The following is a 19,880-nucleotide window of genomic DNA, read 5'->3' as shown; positions in this document are numbered from 1 at the left end:
CCATGGGAAAAGGGCCAAGGATATCCATCCCCCATTGCGCAAAAGACCATGGGGCACTCAAGGGTGCGAGCTCGGTGGTGGGCTGTCTCTGGATGTTGGCGTATCTCTGGCATCGATCATACTTTTTGACATATTCAATCGAATCACGATGCATCGTTGGCCAGTAATATCCCTGGGATACTTCTTCTCCAGGGAGAACAAAAGATCATTCTTCTGAAGGCCACCCTTCAGGGCGGCCATTGCGACTGATTGGTCCAAGTTCCGGACCTCCAGCACCGCGATGTTGAAGCGGTTGATGTAGGCCCGAATGGACTTCCCTTCCCTTTGCTTGATGTTGATGAGGGACTCCGAACCCTTCCGGGGGCGCCGGTTGCTGACAAAATGGGCCACAAATTGGTGGCTCATTTGATCGAAGGAAAATATGGTACCCGATTTCAAAGTCGAGTACCGGTTCCTCGCTGCTCCCTTCAAGGTGGATGGGAAGGCCCGGCATAAAATGGCATCAGGAGCACCGTGAAGCAGCATCATCATCCGGAAGGCCTCCAGATGATCAATCGGGTCCGAAGTCCCGTCGTAGCTTTCGAACTGGGGAAGCTTGAAGTTTGGCGGGATCGGTTCCTGCATGATCATTTGGGAGAAGGGAAGGTCAGTACAAATATCCTCACCATAAGCGGGGGGTGCATGGCGGAGTTCTTCGATCCACCGGTTCATCTCCTGGAGCCTCCGGTCCAGGAAATCCTCTCGACTTCGAGTCTCGAGGGTCCTCTGGCAGAACGGGGGCAGGGATCTTCCAGGGGTGGAGTCGTGGTCCGATTGAGGGCTCTCTACCCTCGGGTTCATTTTCCCAGGAAGGACGGGGCGGCTGGCCCAGGTGGCCCGCCCCGCCGCTGGATTCTGGTGTTCTGGGGATGCCCTTTCTGGGTGTACCGATGCCTGCGGCTGCTGCTGCTGTATAGCTTGCACAGCCTCGGTGAGGCCTCTGACCTGCTGCGCCAGCAGGTCAAACTGCTCCGCACCGACCGCTGCTGCCGGAGGAGGAGGAAAAGGTTGAGAAACAGGAGGGGAGGCCGGAGCCTGAGATCTGGCCGCGGAGGCCGTGGACCGTCGCGTGGACGCCTTGCGAGGAGGCATCAAATATGGATCCCGTGGAGGAAACAAGGAGTGGGTGTCGGAAGAGACGATCGGAGGTGGATCCGTTGAGCGCTCTTTAAGAACAAGGGTATTGCGAAGACACAAGCCCTTCCTCTAGCGCCAATCCTGTTGGTGCAAAAATTCGCTTGCACCGGAGAAGCTGGAGTCGAGGAAGTCGCGATCGCCGTCGGGACCTGCAAAGGAAGTCTAAATCGGAGGTGGGGTTGCTCCGGCAAGACCCTCCGATGCTCAAGTCAGTTCTCTACCTCAACAAGAATGGAGTGCTCGAACGGAGAATTTAGCAGAGTTTTTAGATGAAAGATGAGAGCTTATCGAATAACGTATCTGGAGCCCCCTTTTATAGGCGGAGGGGGCAGTAGCCTGATAGCGACATTTGTAACCATCTGGCAGTGGGTTGCCCAAAGTCAGGCGGAGTTTGCTGCGAAGAGTAGTGGAGTGGACCCGTGGCTATCACCGGGGTGTGCAACGTGGAGTCTGCCGCGGGGAGTGGAGCGGCGTCTGTTGTCGCGACTTGCCAGCGGATGGGAGAATCGTGCGGTATCCGTCGCAGGAAGTGGAGCAGGATCGTGGCCGTTATTGTGGCCTGCCAGGGAGTAGTGGAGCTATGCGAGATCCGTCATAGGAAGTGGAGCAGTGCTGTGATCGTTATTGTGGCCTGCCTGGGAGTGCAGATCCGTCGGCTGAAGTTCGGCAGCGGTCGGGGCTGATGATGGAGTCTGGCTCCCGTAGGAGTCCGGGCGGAGTCCTCCTTGCGGTTGGAGTTGTCGGTGGAGTCTGGCTACCGTAGGAGTCCGGGCGGAGTCCTCTCGGAGTTGAAGTCGCGGGCGGAGCCCGGCTCCCGTAGGAGTCCGGGCGGAGTCCTCTCAAAGTTGAAGTCGCGGGCGGAGTCCCGCTCTCGTAGGAGTCCGGGTGGAGTCCCCTGCAATCAAAATCAGGTGCGAAGTCCGGCTCCCGTAGGAGTCCGGACGGATCTTACCGGTTGTCGAAGTTGGCGACGGAGCCCGGCTCCCGTGGGAGTCCGGGCAGAGTCCCCCTTGAGGTTGGAGTCGTGGGCGGAGTCCGGCTCCCGTGGGAGTCCGGGCGGAGTCTGTTTGCAGCCGTTGGAGTCGAGGATGAAGCCCGGCTCTCGTAGGAGTCCAGGCGGAGTCTTCCTGCAATTAAAGTCAAAGGCGAAGTCCGGCTCCCGTAGGAGTCCGGACAAGGCTTACCGACAGTTGATGTTGAGGATGGAGCCCGGCTCCCGTAGGAGTTCGGGCGGAGTCTACTTGCGGTTGAAGTTGTCGGCGGAGTCCGGCTCCCGTAGGAGTCCGGACGAAGTCTGACTGTAGCCGTTGGAGTCGAGGACGAAGCCTGGCTCCCGTAGGAGTCCGGGCGGAGTCTTCCTGCAATTAAAGTCAAAGGCGAAGTCCGGCTCCCGTAGGAGTCCGGACAAGGCTTACCGACAGTTGATGTTGAGGACGGAGCCCGGCTCCCGTAGGAGTTCGGGCGGAGTCTACTTGCAGTTGAAGTTGTCGGCGGAGTCTGGCTTCCGTAGGAGTCCGAACGAAGTCTGTCTGCAGTCGTTGGAGTCGAGGATGAAGCCCGGCTCCCGTAGGAGTCCGGGCGGAGTCTTCCTGCAATTAAAGTCAAAGGTGAAGTCCGGCTCTCATAGGAGTCCGGACAAGGCTTACCGGCAGTTGATGTTGAGGATGGAGCCCGGCTCCCGTAGGAGTTCGGGCGGAGTCTACTTGCGGTTGAAGTTGTCGGTGGAGTCCGGCTCCCGTAGAAGTCCGGACGAAGTCTGTCTGCAGCCATTGGAGTCGAGGACGAAGCCCGGCTCCCGTAGGAGTCTGGGCGGAGTCTTCCTGCAATTAAAGTCAAAGGCGAAGTCCGGCTCCCGTAGGAGTCCGGACAAGGCTTACCGGCAGTTGATGTTGAGGACGGAGCCCGGCTCCTGTAGGAGTTCGGGCGGAGTCTACTTGCGGTTGAAGTTGTCGGTGGAGTCCGGCTCCCGTAGGAGTCCGGACGAAGTCTGTCTGCAGCCGTTGGAGTCGAGGATGAAGCCCGGCTCCCGTAGGAGTCCGGGCGGAGTCTTTTTGCAATTAAAGTCAATGGCGAAGTCCGGCTCCCGTAGGAGTCCGGACAAGGCTTACCGGCAGTTGATGTTGAGGACGGAGTCCGGCTCCCGTAGGAGTTCGGGCGGAGTCTACTTGCGGTTGAAGTTGTCGGCGGAGTCCGGCTCCCGTAGGAGTCCGGACGAAGTTTGTCTGCAGTCGTTGGAGTCGAGGACGAAGCCCGGCTCCCGTAGGAGTTCGGGCGGAGTCTTCCTGCAATTAAAGTCAAAGGCGAAGTCCGGCTCCCGTAGGAGTCCGGACAAGGCTTACCAGCAGTTGATGTTGAGGATGGAGCCCGGCTCCCGTAGGAGTCCGGGCGGAGTCCCCCTTGAGGTTGGAGTCGTGGGCGGAGCCCGACTCCCGTGGGAGTCCGGGCGGAGTCTTCCTGAAGTTGATGTTGCGATCGGAGCCCAGTTCCCGTAGGAGTCCGGGCGGAGTCCTCCTGGAGCTGATTCTGCTGAGGACTTCGGCTGTGGGTATTTTATACCCAACAGTCCATTTATTAGGATCAAACATATGGACTTGATCAAACTTCAACTATTGAGATTGATTTAGAAAAATTCTGATCTAATCTAATTCAACACTTGATTAGATTTAATTAATTTCTTTACTTGGTCCATATGTGTTCCTAACCTTAGGTCTAACCCATTAAAAGGATCTGATTCATGCTAACCCTTTGCTCATCATATTATGTGGTGTCTTAATGATCTTCAATTTTTAATTCTAGATCATTCAAACTTAATTCAAAATTAAGTGTGTGAAATGTGTATTTCAGTTTGTAGAACTATTCTACAAAGATTTCAAGTGAAGCATACCATATGTTTGAACACATAAAAATAAATTTTCATAATATGTTTAACAATTAAACATACATAGGTATGATTTAAACTTCATTCATACATCTCATGTATCATGACAACTTTTAAATCAATACCAATTACATTATATTTAACATATAATTCAGATCTAAAATAATTTTATATTTAAATTTTATCCTGTTATAATGAATCATAAATTACTTTAGATCTAATCTAAATATATTTATGATCAAAATAATATATAAAAGTCTGTTTATTTTTTTTCTTCATGAAACTGGATCACAACGACACCCCTACACGTCATAAAAGAACCCATCGAATAGACAAAAGAGAGATTAATCTCTTTAATCTCTTATGACTAGACTAAAGGAACCAAATTTAGGGTTTCAGGATTAGATCTTGAAACTTTTTCAAGATCAGGCAGCGAAAGACTAAAATAAATCAAAATTTATCTTATAAAATTAAAGAATCTCTAAATCTAAGATCTTATTACATGATTATTATATGGTATTAAATCAAAAATTAAAATATAAAGAGCAAAAACTACATATTGATCATATCAACATGTTTCTATACTACATATAATGTATGTAAAATATAATAGATCAGATCTATTACCTTGCAAGTTAGATGTTCTAACTTTGTTAATCTGAGCTTGAGGATGATGTTACGAGCTACACACATGTCCGGCCTCTAAGAGTCATCCACACGAGCCTACAAATCACGATCAGAAGTTTTGATCCAGAAAATCAGCACAGTATGCTAGTACTGTGCTGATCCTTCTTCGATGGTCGATCAGATACCTCCTTCTTCTTGATTTAGACTCTTTCAAAGATAAAAAATAGGAGAAAGAGTTTTAGATATGAGACACTCTCAGAAAACTCACAGATGGAGAAAGAAAAGAGGTGAACACAGCAACCCTAGAAGAAGACCCTCTTCTTCTTCTTTTCTATGCTCTAACCTAGACACTTAATTTTGTGTCTATTATATCTCCATACCCCAACACTTTTTCTTCCTAATTTTCATACACCCTAAAGATCTCTCAATTCTCTATAATTCATAAAAAAATTAAGAAAAAAATTATCTTAAATAAAGATATATAAAGAATCCTTGTCTAGGTCAAATACCTAGTCAAGGAAAATCCAAACAGGGCAAGATAAGGGGTGCCTAACTCATGGGTGCCCCCTCTTTCTTTTTCTGCCATGGATCACCAGAAAAAGGCACACAATATGTGCCATAAAATTCACAAAAATTTCAAAAAAAATCTAGATAAAATCAATACCATAAGGAAAGAGTTTTGGTTTCCTAAAATTCTATCTCATAAAATTTGAAATCCAAACTAATTCCTACTTTGACTTGGTCCACAACCACATTCCATGTAAGAGAGAAAGAGTGAAAATCTTTGGGCATGCGTGAAGGCCTGGGAGAGAAGGTTTTGCTACACAAAATAAGAGAGAGTGGGCATGGGGGGGCTAAGGTGGCACAAGGTGGAATCCTAGTCTTACTAGGGTTCAATCTATGACTTGTTCAAATTTGGTTTCTCAAACCAAATCAAACCAAAATCAAATCAACCCAATTAAAATAGATCTTAATCTAATTAAAAACCTAATTTAATCAGATTAAATTAGATTTAATTTATTAATTAAATTAGAAATTAGGTTGACCCCAGTCCTAATTGAACTAGGATTAGTTTTTCCTTACACTTGGCTTATCCAATAAATCAATTGAACTTGATCCAATCAAGCTCAAACTAAATCTAATTAAATTATATTCAATTAAACTTAATCTCAGCCCATTGGCTTAATCAAATTAAGCTAATTAGCAATCAAATTGCTAATCGATCCTCCTGCAACACTTGCACTAGATTAAATATCAATCGTATTGATCATTTAACCCTAGAACAATTCTTAATTGTTGATCAACCATCCGATCAGATCGTGAACTCTAATGTGTGTGACCTCATAGGTCCGAACCTAAGTCGGTAGTACAGGAATAAATTTTTATACCAATCGAAGTGACCATCTAGCAATGGTATTCGACGGCCGGATAGGTCGAATGTGTAGAACAACATCCTTAGAACCCATGCGGATATAGTTTCCATATAATTCATCCCCTTGACCAAAATGCTTATAGGATACCTCAGAGTTCAACTATCAACTCTGATCAGGTTGTCCACATTGTATTTCAAAATATCAAATCCATTTGATGGATTATCCTGGTCAAGATTTTACTAAATTGAAATATAGTGACTCATTCTTCTTCAACTCTTGGAGTGGTCAATCCTATCTTGATCACACTCTGACTTTGTAAGTACTTGACTGTGCCCAGAGGTCTTCCATCGCTGAATTAAGAATTCAGTTAGTCCAGTACCAAGGCACAATGAGTTGCTTGCAAGTCACTGAGGCGATCTCAGGTCTAAGGGACACTTATACCTATATCCTATCAGAGATATTCTCAACAGTAGAATACTCTGGAGTTGGTCATGTTCAATGATGATGTACCCTTACATCTCACCTGTATGCCATTACAGTGTCTCCACACTCCTTGGTTAAGAGAACAACCAACCCATACGGCCTACAGCGATCTATGCTCGATAGAAGCTATCGTTCTTATTAACAGCCTATCATTTGGTCATGAACAATTTTAAGGACTAATCGATAAATCCTCTCTTTATCGAACCTAAATAGTCCTAAAGATTTTATCACAACAAGGGAGTTCATTAGAAGATGAAAACTTATGATGAAAATGCTAAAAATATATTTTATTTATTAACAAATCAATTACAATACAAAGTTGCTCAACCGTCAATAGGCTGACGATTGACTTTTGGGATATATTTTTCAACAACTCTCACTTGTCCTAAAGCCACTCGGCACAGTATCTAATACCCATCTTCGACTTGTGGTTGTCGAACTCCTTTATCGTCAGGGCTTTAGTGAAGGGGTCAGCCAGGTTCTCCTTTCCATCGATCTTCTGAAGGTCGACGTCACCTCGATCCACGATCTCCCGGATCAGGTGGAAGCGGTGCAAAATGTGCTTCGTCTGCGGGTGTGCTTTGGGTTCCTTTGCCTGAGCTATGGAACTAGTGCTGTCGTAGTAGAGCAGGATCGGACCATTGAGGGAGGGTGCTACTTTGAGCTCGGTGATGAATTTTTTCAGCTACACAGCTTCCTTCGCAACATCTGATGTTGCGATGTATTTTGCCTCACAAACAGAGTCTGCCACAGTATGCTGCTTGAAACTCTTCCAGCAGATGGCTCCACCATTCAGAGTAAAGATATAATCCGACATGCTTCTGCTATCATCATGGTCAGATTGAAAGTTGGAGTCTGTGAACCCCACAAGTTTCAGATCTAACTCACCATAAACCAACCGTTGGTCCTTAGTATTTTTCAAATACTTAAGGATGGCTTTAACCACTTTTTAGTAATTTTCTCCAGGATCAGATTGGTATCTACTCACTACTCCTAGTGAGTATGCCACATCTGGCCTTGTACATGTCATGGTGTACATGATAGATCTCCCGATCGAAGCATATGAGACTCTACTCATACGCTATCTCTCTTCAGGAGTTGTCGGACAATCCTTCTTAGAGAAAAAAATTTCATGGCCTATTGGTAGATAGCCCTTCTTAAAATTCTCCATGCTGAACCTCTTCAGCATAGTGTCTATGTATGTGAACTGGGATAACCCAAGCATCCTTTTAGATCTATCCCTATAGATCTTCATCCCTAGGATGTAGGATGCTTCACCCAAGTCCTTCATGGAGAACTACGATGACAACCAAACTTTTATTCCCTATAGTGCGGGGATGTCATTCCTGATTAAGAGAACGTCATCTATGTATAAGATAAGAAATACCACAACTGGATCATTTGCCCATTTATAAATACAGGGCTCTTCTCTGTTCTTAATGAAGCCATACGTTTTGATCACCTTATCAAAATGCATGTTCCAACTTCGAGAAGCTTGCTTCAATTCATAAATGGATCTCTGAAGCTTGCATATCTTAGACTCATCTATTAATGTAAATCTCTCAGGTTGTATCATATACACCTCTTCGGTCAGCTCTTCATTCAAGAAAGCTATCTTTACATCCATCTGTCAGATCTTATAATCCAGATGGACAGTTATTGCAAGCATTATCTGAATGGATTTGAGCATTGCCACGGGGGAGAATGTCTCGTTATAGTCAATACCATAATGTTGACGATACCCCTTGGCAACCAGACGGGCTTTATAGGTCTCCACCTTTCCATCTACACCCCTCTTCCTTTTGAAGACCCATTTACACCCAATGGGTTTAACCCCTTCAGGTGGGTCAACCAATGTCCATACATCGTTGACCTTCACGGACTCCATTTTGAATTTCATGGCTTCAATCTATTTCTCAAAATCAGATCTCTGCATTGCATCCATATAGGTGATCGGATCCTCATCATTCTCATCGAGTTTGATGGGATCACCGTTTCGGACCAAGAAATCATAGTATCTGTTCGGTCAATGTTGTACTCTATCAGATCGCCTTAATGGTGCAGGTACATTGGGCTCCAGATATGATCTAATCAAATCCGACTCAGGTTCAACTATTGGTGTCGGTCTTTCTACCTGTTGAACTTCATCAAGTTCAACCTTAGAGGCAACGATTTCTTCACCAAGAAACTCTTTTTCTAAAAAGGTTGCCTTAAGGCTGACGAACACCTTTTATTCATCAGCATGGTAGAAAAAATATCTTTTGGTCTCTTTAGGGTACCCTATGAATGTGCATTTGTCAGACCTAAGTCTAAGTTTATCTGTAACTAATCGTTTGACACAGGTCGGGCACCCCCAGACTCTAAGGTGTGAAAGTGCTGGCTTACGCCCTTTCCATATCTCATATGGAGTCTTAATTACAGACTTGAAACCTTATTTCATAGATAACAGGCCGATTTGAGTGCATATCCCTAGAAAGATATCGACAAGCTGGCAAAACCCATCATGGATCGGACCATGTCTAACAGAGTCTGATTTCTCCTTTCAGACACACCATTATGTTGTGGTGTTTCTGGAGGAGTCCATTGGGAGAGAATCCCATTCTCTCTTAGATATGTGAGAAACTTACCAGAAAGGTATTTCCCTCTTCGATCAGACCGAAGAGTTTTAATACTTTTTTCAGTTTGTTTTTCTACTTCACTTCAAAATCGTTTGAACATTTCAAATAAATATGACTTATGTTTCATCAGATAGATATATCCATATTAGGATAGATCATCTGTGAAAATGATGAAGTAGAAATATCCACCTCTAGCACTTGTGCTCATGGGCCCACATACATCGGTATGTACTAGGCCCAAGAGCTCAGTAGCTCTCTCACCTTTTCCAGTAAAAGGTGACATGGTCATTTTACCAAGAAGATAGGATTCACAAGTTAGAAGTGATTCACAATCACTGACTTCGAAGATTCCCTCTTGAGTCGACCTGTTTATCCTGTTTTTGTTTATATGACCTAGCCTACAGTGCCATAAGTAGATATATAATACACTATCTAATCTAGGATACTTGCCAGTAGAATAGACTATGTTAATAGGTTGTGATAACATATACACACCATTACTTAAATATCCATAAAAAATAGTAACACTATTCATAATGATATTACAAACTTATTTCTTTATTAAAATTTTATAATCATTTTTGGCCAGAAGGCCTACAGAAATAACATTTAAAAAGAAACTAGGATAGAAATGACAATCATTAAGAATAACGGTATGGGACTCAAATACAAGTTTCAAGATTCCTAATGCTAGAACTAGAACTGGTCTTCCATCTCCAATGTTCAGGAACCTCTCGCCTTGCTCGAATCTCCTACTGACCTACAATCCCTGCAATGAATTACAAATATGGTAAGGGCTATCAGTATCCAATACCCATTCAGTTATATCACAAATAGAGAAATTACAAGGAGTTGTCACATAAATACCTTGCCCAGCAATAGCTTGCTTTTTTCTCTGCCTATTTGGATCCAGGGAGGCAATGTACTGAGGACAGTTTCTCTTTCAGTGCCCCTGCTTCTTGCAAAAGAAGCATTCAGTTTGACTCTTATCGAGCTTGATCTTTCTGGTCTAGCCCTGCATTAATGTCCCAGCCTGAACTTGCACTTTCTTCACTTTCTTCTTCTTATTTTTGTTCTTGTTCCCTTTCTTAAAGGGTCGAGAACCAGAAGATGAACCTCCTACTAAGTTCACCGACTCCTTGTGGAGTTGGTGATCCTTCTCAAAGTTTTGAAGCAACCCTAGTAACCCGTGGTAGTTTAGTTCAGGCTTTGTCATTCTATAATGAGTGAGGAATGGGAGATAAGACTTGGGCAGCGAGTTCAGTATTGCATCTTTCCCAAGCTGCTCATGCAAGAGAAAGCCGAGCTTGCTCAAATGCTCCATCAGCTCGATCATGTACAATACATGATCAGTGACAAAGGCACCATCCTGCATTTTGATGTTGAAGATGGTATAACTAGTCTTGTGCCTCTCCACGTCATCGAGTATGCCAAAGACATCCTCCAACACTTGAAGCATGTCCTTTGGCTGAGCTGTCTCAAATCTGCAACTGAACTCGTTGCTCATGGCAGCCAGCATGATGCAGCGCATCATGGTCTGATCACTGAGCCACTTCTGGTAAGTATCTCTGACTGTTCCATGTGCATTGACAGCTGGCTCCTCAGGTGCAGGATCCGTTATCACATATAGGATCCGTTCATGCTCCAGGACTATCTTCAACTTTCGATACCAGCTACCGAAGTTGGATCCCACCAAATTATCATTGTCCAACAATGATCGGAGCGATAGGGAAGTGGCCATATCTGCACAAAGGAAAATCATAACCTAATTGGTAATTGATTCATTAAACCTAAAGATTTGGTCTTTAATCAAAAGGTTTCTCTCACTATTTTATTCGAATTGGTAGCCTCTACCTCCAATTCGAAGAATTACCCTAATTTCTTAATGGGTATTAGAATCCACTTAGACTGCACACAAGCCCAACTTTGGTTGGCCAACCCATGTACATCTAAGGGTAGGTTCATAACCAATTATTTCTCTAAATAATTTCTAGTAATTTTAATTTTGCCCCAGTCCCTAATCAGTAGGCTCGGGCCTCTACTGAAAAGGTCTGGTTAGGTCCAACCATTAACATGACCATACTTGACCCATCTAGCCAATGAATGATTAGGCCCAACTTTGGTTGGTTAACCTAACCACCATTTAGAAAGATGCAGTCAAAAAATCATATTATGAATGATAATTCCATCAGCAGATAAGCATCAGGCCTTTGGGCCTCCAATAAGTATCAAACTGATGGACCCATTATCATCCACTTAATGGGAGGCTATGATCTAGTTATCACCATAACTATTTCATTTTAAGGACCTAATAATTTTAGAGGATTTAATTGATTTAAAGGAGGAGGTCAGATGAACCAGCTTATCATGATCCTCCCACTGGCTTCACCAAGTCAGCTTAAGGGAGACCATTAAAAGGGCTGGTCTAGGAGCACCTAAATTAGTCACACTGATTTACCTAGCTGACATGGGTCAGCTCGAATAGTCAAGTGATCCGATCAAAATATAATTTCACCAAGAGGCCAGGTTGTTGCCCAGCTATGCAACCCAAGAGGGGGGGGTGAATTGGGTTTCTAAAAATTTTAGGCTTAATCAATTACTTATGATGAATGAGAACAAAGACTTTAAATCAAGATTAATTTTCTAAAGCAAGAATGCAAGGATATGATAAAGAAATAAAGCGAAACAATAAAGCACACCACAAACACAAGGATTTATAGTGGTTCGGTGCCAACCTTGCACCTACATCCACTCCCCAAGCTCCTACTTGGGAATTCTAATCCACTATACTTGTATTCAACCCGAATACAAACGTCGGAAACTCCGACACTAGCTATTACAAGCTAGTCTACTTGTTTCTCGGGTACAAATCAATCCAAAACACTCCGATTTCAGGTTCGGATCAACCTTCCCTTGTTTTGGAAATCCTCCAAAAACAAGAACAAATACTCACAAAGAGTAAAATAGCTTAGAGCACAAATACAATAACAGCTCCTTAAATGAGCGAATATAACAATAAAAACACTTTACTCAAATGAAGAATCCCCTTTTGGATTTTCTCAAGGTGGATGAACGCTTGAATGAATGCTTGAGAAGAAGATGATCTTTGATTGAAGACTTCTTGAAGGCTTTGAAAGATCTCTTGATCAAGGTTGAACAATAGGCGTGAGAAATCCTTTCTTTGAATGCTCTTGAATCTCTTTCACAATCTCTCTCGTGTATATTGTGGATCACTTGTCTCTCTCATGTAGATTTTGGATCCTCTTTTCCTTTTCTCTAGAGTATCTCATTGATCACCTCTTGTATTTTGGATCCTCTCAATTGTTATTTCTTTTGTGTCTCTCGATCCTCTTTTTATATATATTTGATCTACCATTTCTTTTCACCATTTGAAACCTTTTATAGCAATAAGAAACAAGAGAAAACATATTAGGCAGATAAAGAGCCGTTAGAGCATTTTTAGGAAGCATAAAAGGCAATTAAAATGGACAAAAAACTAGCCATTGCGGACGATTTCCGTCGCAGGGGTCGACTCATGAGTCGACTCATGCTTCAGGGGTCGACTCATGAGTCGACCTCTGTTGCAAAGACCAGAGATTTGGTTTCTGGAATTTTTTTGGCTCAAATCAGCAGAGGTCGACTCATGAGTCGACTCATGCCTTGTGGGTCGACTCATGAGTCGACTCACAGGTCGTGCCAAGCCAAAAATCCAGCGTGCCATGGGTAATTTTTGCGTGCCAATCAGCTCATAGTGTCATGAGTTGACTCATGCACTTCAAACCTTCATAACTTCAAAAATATAAGTCCAAAAATAATAAAATTTTCATCAATAGATTTCAAATCATTTGTTCTACCAAACGATACTGTCAAATCAGGATTTTAGCAAAATTATGATTTTGCCCTTGAAGAGCATAAGGACTTTTTCAATTTAAAATTATTTGTATCCCTTCAATCTGCTTTGTAATCATCAAAATCAATCTAGGAGCAACAATCTCTCCCTTTTTGATGATGACAAAATATTTGAACAAAAGCATTTAGATGAATTAATAATTTCAAAAGAATGCATTATAGATGTATATGCTTGAAAAGAGTATGATTCTTTTGGCATGTAATATAAATGGTCATTTATAAAAATAATTTGTCCATTTGCTTAAGGATTTGATGATATACTCATTGGATTATGTGATTTTGGTGTTAGAACGAAAAACTTGTTTTTGTTATCAGATTAAGCTGTATTTTGAAAATTTTATTTTCATTTGATTTTAGTTTTAGCATCAGAGCAAAAAAATACTTATGTACTTTAATTTCTTTTTTTTGATACAAAAAAATAATTATGTGTGCCAAAGCATGTTTAAGAGTTGATTTAGAAACTTTATTAGATCATTTTGAGTTTAAGATGTATCAAAGCAAGAGAAAAATAAATTTTGCAATGTATCAGAGCAAGAAAAATAATTTTACAAAGTTATCAGAAAAATTTTACAATGTATCAGAGAAAATTTTATAATGTATCAGAGTAAAATTTTATAATGTATCAGAGCAAGTTTTTATAATGTATCAGAGCAAGTTTTATAATGTATCAGAGAAAATTTTATAATGTATCAGAGCAAGTTAAAAAAAATTTTAAGATGTATCAGAGTAAGATAAATTTCTTAAGATGTATCAAGGTAAATAAAATTTCAAGAGATGCAACAGAGCAAGTTGTAATTTTGAAGTATATCAGAGCATATTTAAATTTTTAATGCAAATCAGAACATATATAAAGAAGTAATTTAAAAGTTACTTATTTGCATTGTACTTGCAGTGTATTTTTGATATTGTTCTTTAAATTTTCAATTCATTAATTTCTCATAATTTGTGGTTTTGATTGCTTTTTCTTTAATTGCCCATAATTTATGGTTTTGCTTTTGATGGATGGCTTTTTGTTTAATTTCTGTCTGATACCAAATTTCTCTTTAATTTTTGTTTAATAATTTCTCGATGGATTGCTTTTTCTTTAATTTCTCCCCCTTTTTGACATCATCAAACCAGGTTAACTCCTCCTTTTTCTGAAACATTCTTTAATTTCTCCCCCTTTAGAGTTAATCACAGATGTTTGCTCCCCCTTAATACAGCAATTATTAACAGCAAACAACAACTAAGAGAAGACAATATTTCAACAAGGAGAATATATATAACCAAAATATGATCAACATCATTACAAAAGGTAGAAATATAAGTAAAAGATGATTCCATAAAACCATAATTGTTTCAATACATAGTTCATAATATAAAAATTAACCAGCTAATTGTCAATACATGGCCCCCAGATACAGATCCTAGAACAAGACACTAACACCTAGGATCTAGTAATCATCAAGACAAAGTCATGGATCGGAGTCATCAGATATGGTATGAGAAGTTGATGGATCAGAAATGCGTCCTCTACCCCGTCTGCCTCTGGCACGAGCAGGAGAGCGAGATGAACTGGGTGGCTGAGAATGCTGAGAGGCTAAGGACTGAATAGAAAGGGTGAGTCTAATGGAATCAAGTACGTTCAGTGCTCTGGAAACAGACTATAGTAGAGCAGTGAACTGAGTGGATGCTTGCTCACTCGATCCTCGGATCTCTTTCCTCAGTAACTCATATCCTCCCTCTAGTGCTCCTCTGAGCCTTCCAGCCTCTGCAGTGAGATCTGTGACCTCAATAGTAGACTCCTATGGCTGGGGATGGGCCAAAGCAAGGACTTGCCCCTGCAAGTCAAGAACTCTGCCAGTCAATCTCCAGACTGTGTCTTCAAGCTGCTGGATCCGGATGGACTGATCTGATATCATCTGAAATACAGTGGATATGTGGGGAGTCATGGTCTGATCAGAAGAAGTAGCTCTCGGTGCAAAAGAAGTACTACTCCACTGGCTGGATAGCAAGGCAGCCACACGCTGTGAAATATGCTCTATCTGATCGTCAGCCAGTCTGAACTCTGAATGAGGTGCTCTGCTCTCTGGCTGATACACTGGTGTGGGCATCCTAGTAAACTCTGAAGGGCCAGCCTCTGTATCAGGAATGAACTGGGTATCTGGTGATGCTGCCCTGAAGTCATGTACAGGAGAAGATGGACCTTCTTCTTCTACTCTGCCTTCAGTTCTGTCCTCAGCTCTTATTGCCCAGCTATGCAACCCAAGAGGGGGGGGTGAATTGGGTTTCTAAAAATTTTAGGCTTAATCAATTACTTATGATGAATGAGAACAAAGACTTTAAATCAAGATTAATTTCCTAAAGCAAGAATGCAAGGATATGATAAAGAAATAAAGCGAAACAATAAAGCACACCATAAACACAAGGATTTATAGTGGTTCGGTGCCAACCTTGCACCTACATCCACTCCCCAAGCTCCTACTTGGGAATTCTAATCCACTATACTTGTATTCAACCCGAATACAAACGTCGAAAACTCCGACACTAGCTATTACAAGCTAGTCTACTTGTTTTTCGGATACAAGTCAACCCAAAACACTCCGATTTCAGGTTTGGATCAACCTTCCCTTGTTTTGGAAATCCTCCAAAAATAAGAATAAATACTCACAAAGAGTAAAATAGCTTAGAGCACAAATACAATAACAGCTCCTTAAATGAGTGAATATAACAATAAAAATACTTTACTCAAATGAAGAATCTCCTTTTGGATTTTCTCAAGGTGGATGAACGCTTGAATGAATGCTTGAGAAGAAGATGATCTTTGATTGAAGACTTCTTGAAGGCTTTGAAAGATCTCTTGATCAAGGTTGAACAATAGGCGTGAGAAATCCTTTCTTTGAATGCTCTTGAATCTCTTTCACAATCTCTCTCGTGTATATTGTGGATCACTTGTCTCTCTCGTGTAGATTTTGGATCCTCTTTTCCTTTTCTCTAGAGTATCTCGTTGATCACCTCTTGTATTTTGGATCCTCTCAATTGTTATTTCTTTTGTGTCTCTCGATCCTCTTTTTATATATATTTGATATACCATTTCTTTTCACCATTTGAAACCTTTTATAGCAATAAGAAACAAGAGAAAACATATTAGGCAGATAAAGAGCCGTTAGAGCATTTTTAGGAAGCATAAAAGGCAATTAAAACGGGCAAAAAACTAGCCGTTGCGGACGATTTCCGTCGCAGGGGTCGACTCATGAGTCGACTCATGCTTCAGGGGTCGACTCATGAGTCGACCTCTGTTGCAAAGATCAGAGATTTGGTTTCTGGAATTTTTTTGGCTCAAATCAGCAGGGGTCGACTCATGAGTCGACTCATGCCTTGTGGGTCGACTCATGAGTCGACTCACAGATCGTGCCAAGCCAAAAATCCAGCGTGCCATGGGTAATTTTTGCATGCCAATCAGCTCATAGTGTCATGAGTTGACTCATGAGTCGACTCATGCACTTCAAACCTTCATAACTTCAAAAATATAAGTCCAAAAATAATAAAATTTTCATCAATAGATTTCAAATCATTTGTTCTACCAAATGGTACTGTCAAATCAGGATTTTAGCAAAATTACGATTTTGCCCTTGAAGAGCATAAGGACTTTTTCAATTTAAAATTATTTGTATCCCTTCAATCTGCTTTGTAATCATCAAAATCAATCTAGGAGCAACACAGGTAAGTTCGATCGGTGGGAGGGTCTGTCAAAGCTTGCCTTAGACACCATCAGAAATGGTCAGATAAGCGGGCTGCCAATTAAAAACTACCGATTTGGTTTACCTTAGTCACCAACTAGTTTAATTAGTTTTGATTAGATCAACCTAACAGTTCATGCTAGACCGCTTAATCAAGAATCAAGTCTATTTGGTTCTCGTTAAAGACATGAACTTGACTAACTACAACTATTGTAATTGATCTAGAGAATCCTTGACCTAATCTAAGACAATAATTGATTTGATTTAGTCAATTCTCTAATTAAGTTTATCTTTAATCTAACCTTAGGTCTAACCCAGTTAATGGACCTAATTCCCACTAACCCATTAACCCAATGTGTTATGGTTTGTGTCTTAGGTTCTTCAATTCACAATCCTAGAACCTAATCAAACAACTTCTTAATTCTCAATTAAGTTTTGGGCTGAGGGTTGGGGTTCGGCTTTTCGAAAATAATTTTTATATTTGTAAAATATTTTTACAACATGGTTCTACCAACCAAGTTGCATATTTGATTCATAATTAAAATACAAGTGAAATAAGTATGAAACTACTTTAGATCTAATCTAAACAGGTTCATGTAATTGAAACAATTTCAACTTTAAACTGCTTAAATTTTCTAGACAAATATATGATGGTTCTTTGTGCAAAAATTATTAACAAAAAAATTTTATTTTAGATTTAAATATTTTTAAATCTAATAAATCATAAATTTAATCTAAATCATATCTAACAAATTTATGATTAAAGATAGATCTACACGAACTAGGACAACCTTTGCACTGTAAGGGGTAAACCTTATAGCAGGACAACCTACAGTTCGTGATTAATCTAAAAATTTTAATTTCAGATTTAATAATCAGATTATAAATTAGATCTAATCTATGAAATAATCTAAGTATGTATAAATAATCATGTAATAAACAACATAGGCTCTAATACCAATTGAAAGAATCAGATCTAGGGTTTCAGGGTTAGATCTTGAAACTTTTTTAAAATCAAGCAGTGGAAGACTAAAATAAATTAAAATTTATCTTATAAAATTTGAGAATCTCTAGATCTAAGATCTTATTACATGATTATTACATAGTATTAAATCAAAAATTAAAATATAAAGAGCAAGAACTACATGTTGATCATATCAACATGTTTCTATACTACAGCGAATGTATATAAAATATAATAGATCAGATTTATTACCTTGCAAGTTAGACATTCTAACTTTGCTGATCTAGGATTGAGGATGATGTTGTGGCCACACACACATCCAGCCTCTAGGAGTCGTCCACACGAGCCCACGAATCAAGAACAGAAGTCTTGGTCCAGGAAATCAGTACAGTATGCTAGTACTGTGCTAATCCTTCTTCGATGGTCGATCAGATGCCTCCTTATTCTTGATTTAGACTCTTCCAAATATAAGAAGTAGGAGAAAGAGTTTTAGATGTGAGACACTCTCAGAAAACTCACAGATGGAGGAAGAGAAGAGGTGAACACAGCAACCCTAGAAAAAGATCCTCTTCTTCTTCTCTTTGCTCTAACCCAGACACTTAGTTTTGTGTCTATTATATCTCCATATCCCAACACTCTTTCTTCTTAATTTCACACACCCCAAAGGTCTCTCAATGCTCTATAATTCATAAAAATTTCAAGAAAAAATTCTTCTTAAATAAAGAGATATGAAGAATCTTTTGTCTAGGTCAAATACCTAGTCAAGAAAAATCCAAACAGGACAAGACAATGGGTGCCCAACTCATGGGCGCCCCCTCTTTCTTTTTCTATCATGGACCATCAGCAAAGGATGCACAATATGAGCCATAAAAATCATGAAAATATCAAAAAAAATTTGGATAAAATCAGTACCATAAGGAAAAAGTTTTAGTTTCCTAAAATTCTATCTCATAGAATTTGAAATCCAAACTAATTCTTACTTTGACTTGGTCCACAACCACATTCTATGTAAGAGAGAAAGAGTGGAAAGCTTTGGGCATGCATGAAGGTTTGGGAGAGAAGGTTTTGTCACATAAAATAAGAGAGAGTGGGCCTAGGGGGGCTAAAGTGGCGCAAGGTGGAATCATAGTCTTACTAGGGTTCAATCTATGACTTGTTCAAATTTGGTTTCTCAAACCAAATCAAACCAAAATCAAATCAACCTAATTAAAATAAGTCTTAACCTAATTAAGAACCTAATTTAATCAGATTAAATTAAATTTAAATCTGATTTAATTTTTTAATCAAATTAGAAATTAGGTTGACCCAAGTCCTAATTAAACTAGGACTAGTTTTTTCTTGCACTTGACTTATCCAATAAATTAATTGGACTTCATTCAATCAAGTCCAAACTAAATCTAATTAAATTATATTCAATTAAACTTGATCTTAGCCCATTGGCTTAATCAAATTAAGTCAATTAGCAATCAAATTGCTAATCGATCTTCCTGCAACATTTGCACTAGGTTAAAGGTCAATCGTATTGATCGTTTAACCCTAGAATGATTCTTAATCATTGATCAACCATCTGATCGGATCGTAAACTCTAATATGTGTGTTCTCATAGATCTGAATCTAAATTGATAGTACAAAAATAAATTTTTATACCAATCGAAGTGACCATCTAGCAATGGTACCCGACGATCGAATAGGTCGAATGTGTAGAACAGCATCATTAGAATCCATGCGGATATAGTTTTCGTATGATTCATCCCCTTGATCAAAATGCTCATAGGATACCTCAGAGTTCAATTGTCAACTCTGATCAGGTTGTCCACATTGTATTTCAAAATATCAAATCCATCTGATGGATTACCTTGGTCAAGATTTTGCTAAATTGAAATACAGTGACTCATTCTTCTCCAACTCATGGAGTGGTCAATCCCATCTTGATCATACTCTAACTTTGCAAGTACTTGACTATGCCCAGAAGCCTTCCATCACTGAATTAAAAATTCAGTTGGTCCAGTACCAAAGCATAGTGAGTTGCTTGTAAGTCACTGAGGTGATCTTTGGTCTAAGGGACACTTATACCTATATCCCATCAGAGACATTCTCGACAGCAGAATGCTCTGAAGTTGATCACGTTTAATG

The sequence above is a fragment of the Elaeis guineensis genome, chromosome 5 (assembly GCF_000442705.2).
Source record: "Elaeis guineensis isolate ETL-2024a chromosome 5, EG11, whole genome shotgun sequence".
NCBI classification, from domain to species: Eukaryota; Viridiplantae; Streptophyta; class Magnoliopsida; order Arecales; family Arecaceae; genus Elaeis; species Elaeis guineensis.
The sequence above is the reverse complement of the archived record's forward strand: the minus strand, read 5'-3'. Positions refer to the sequence as shown.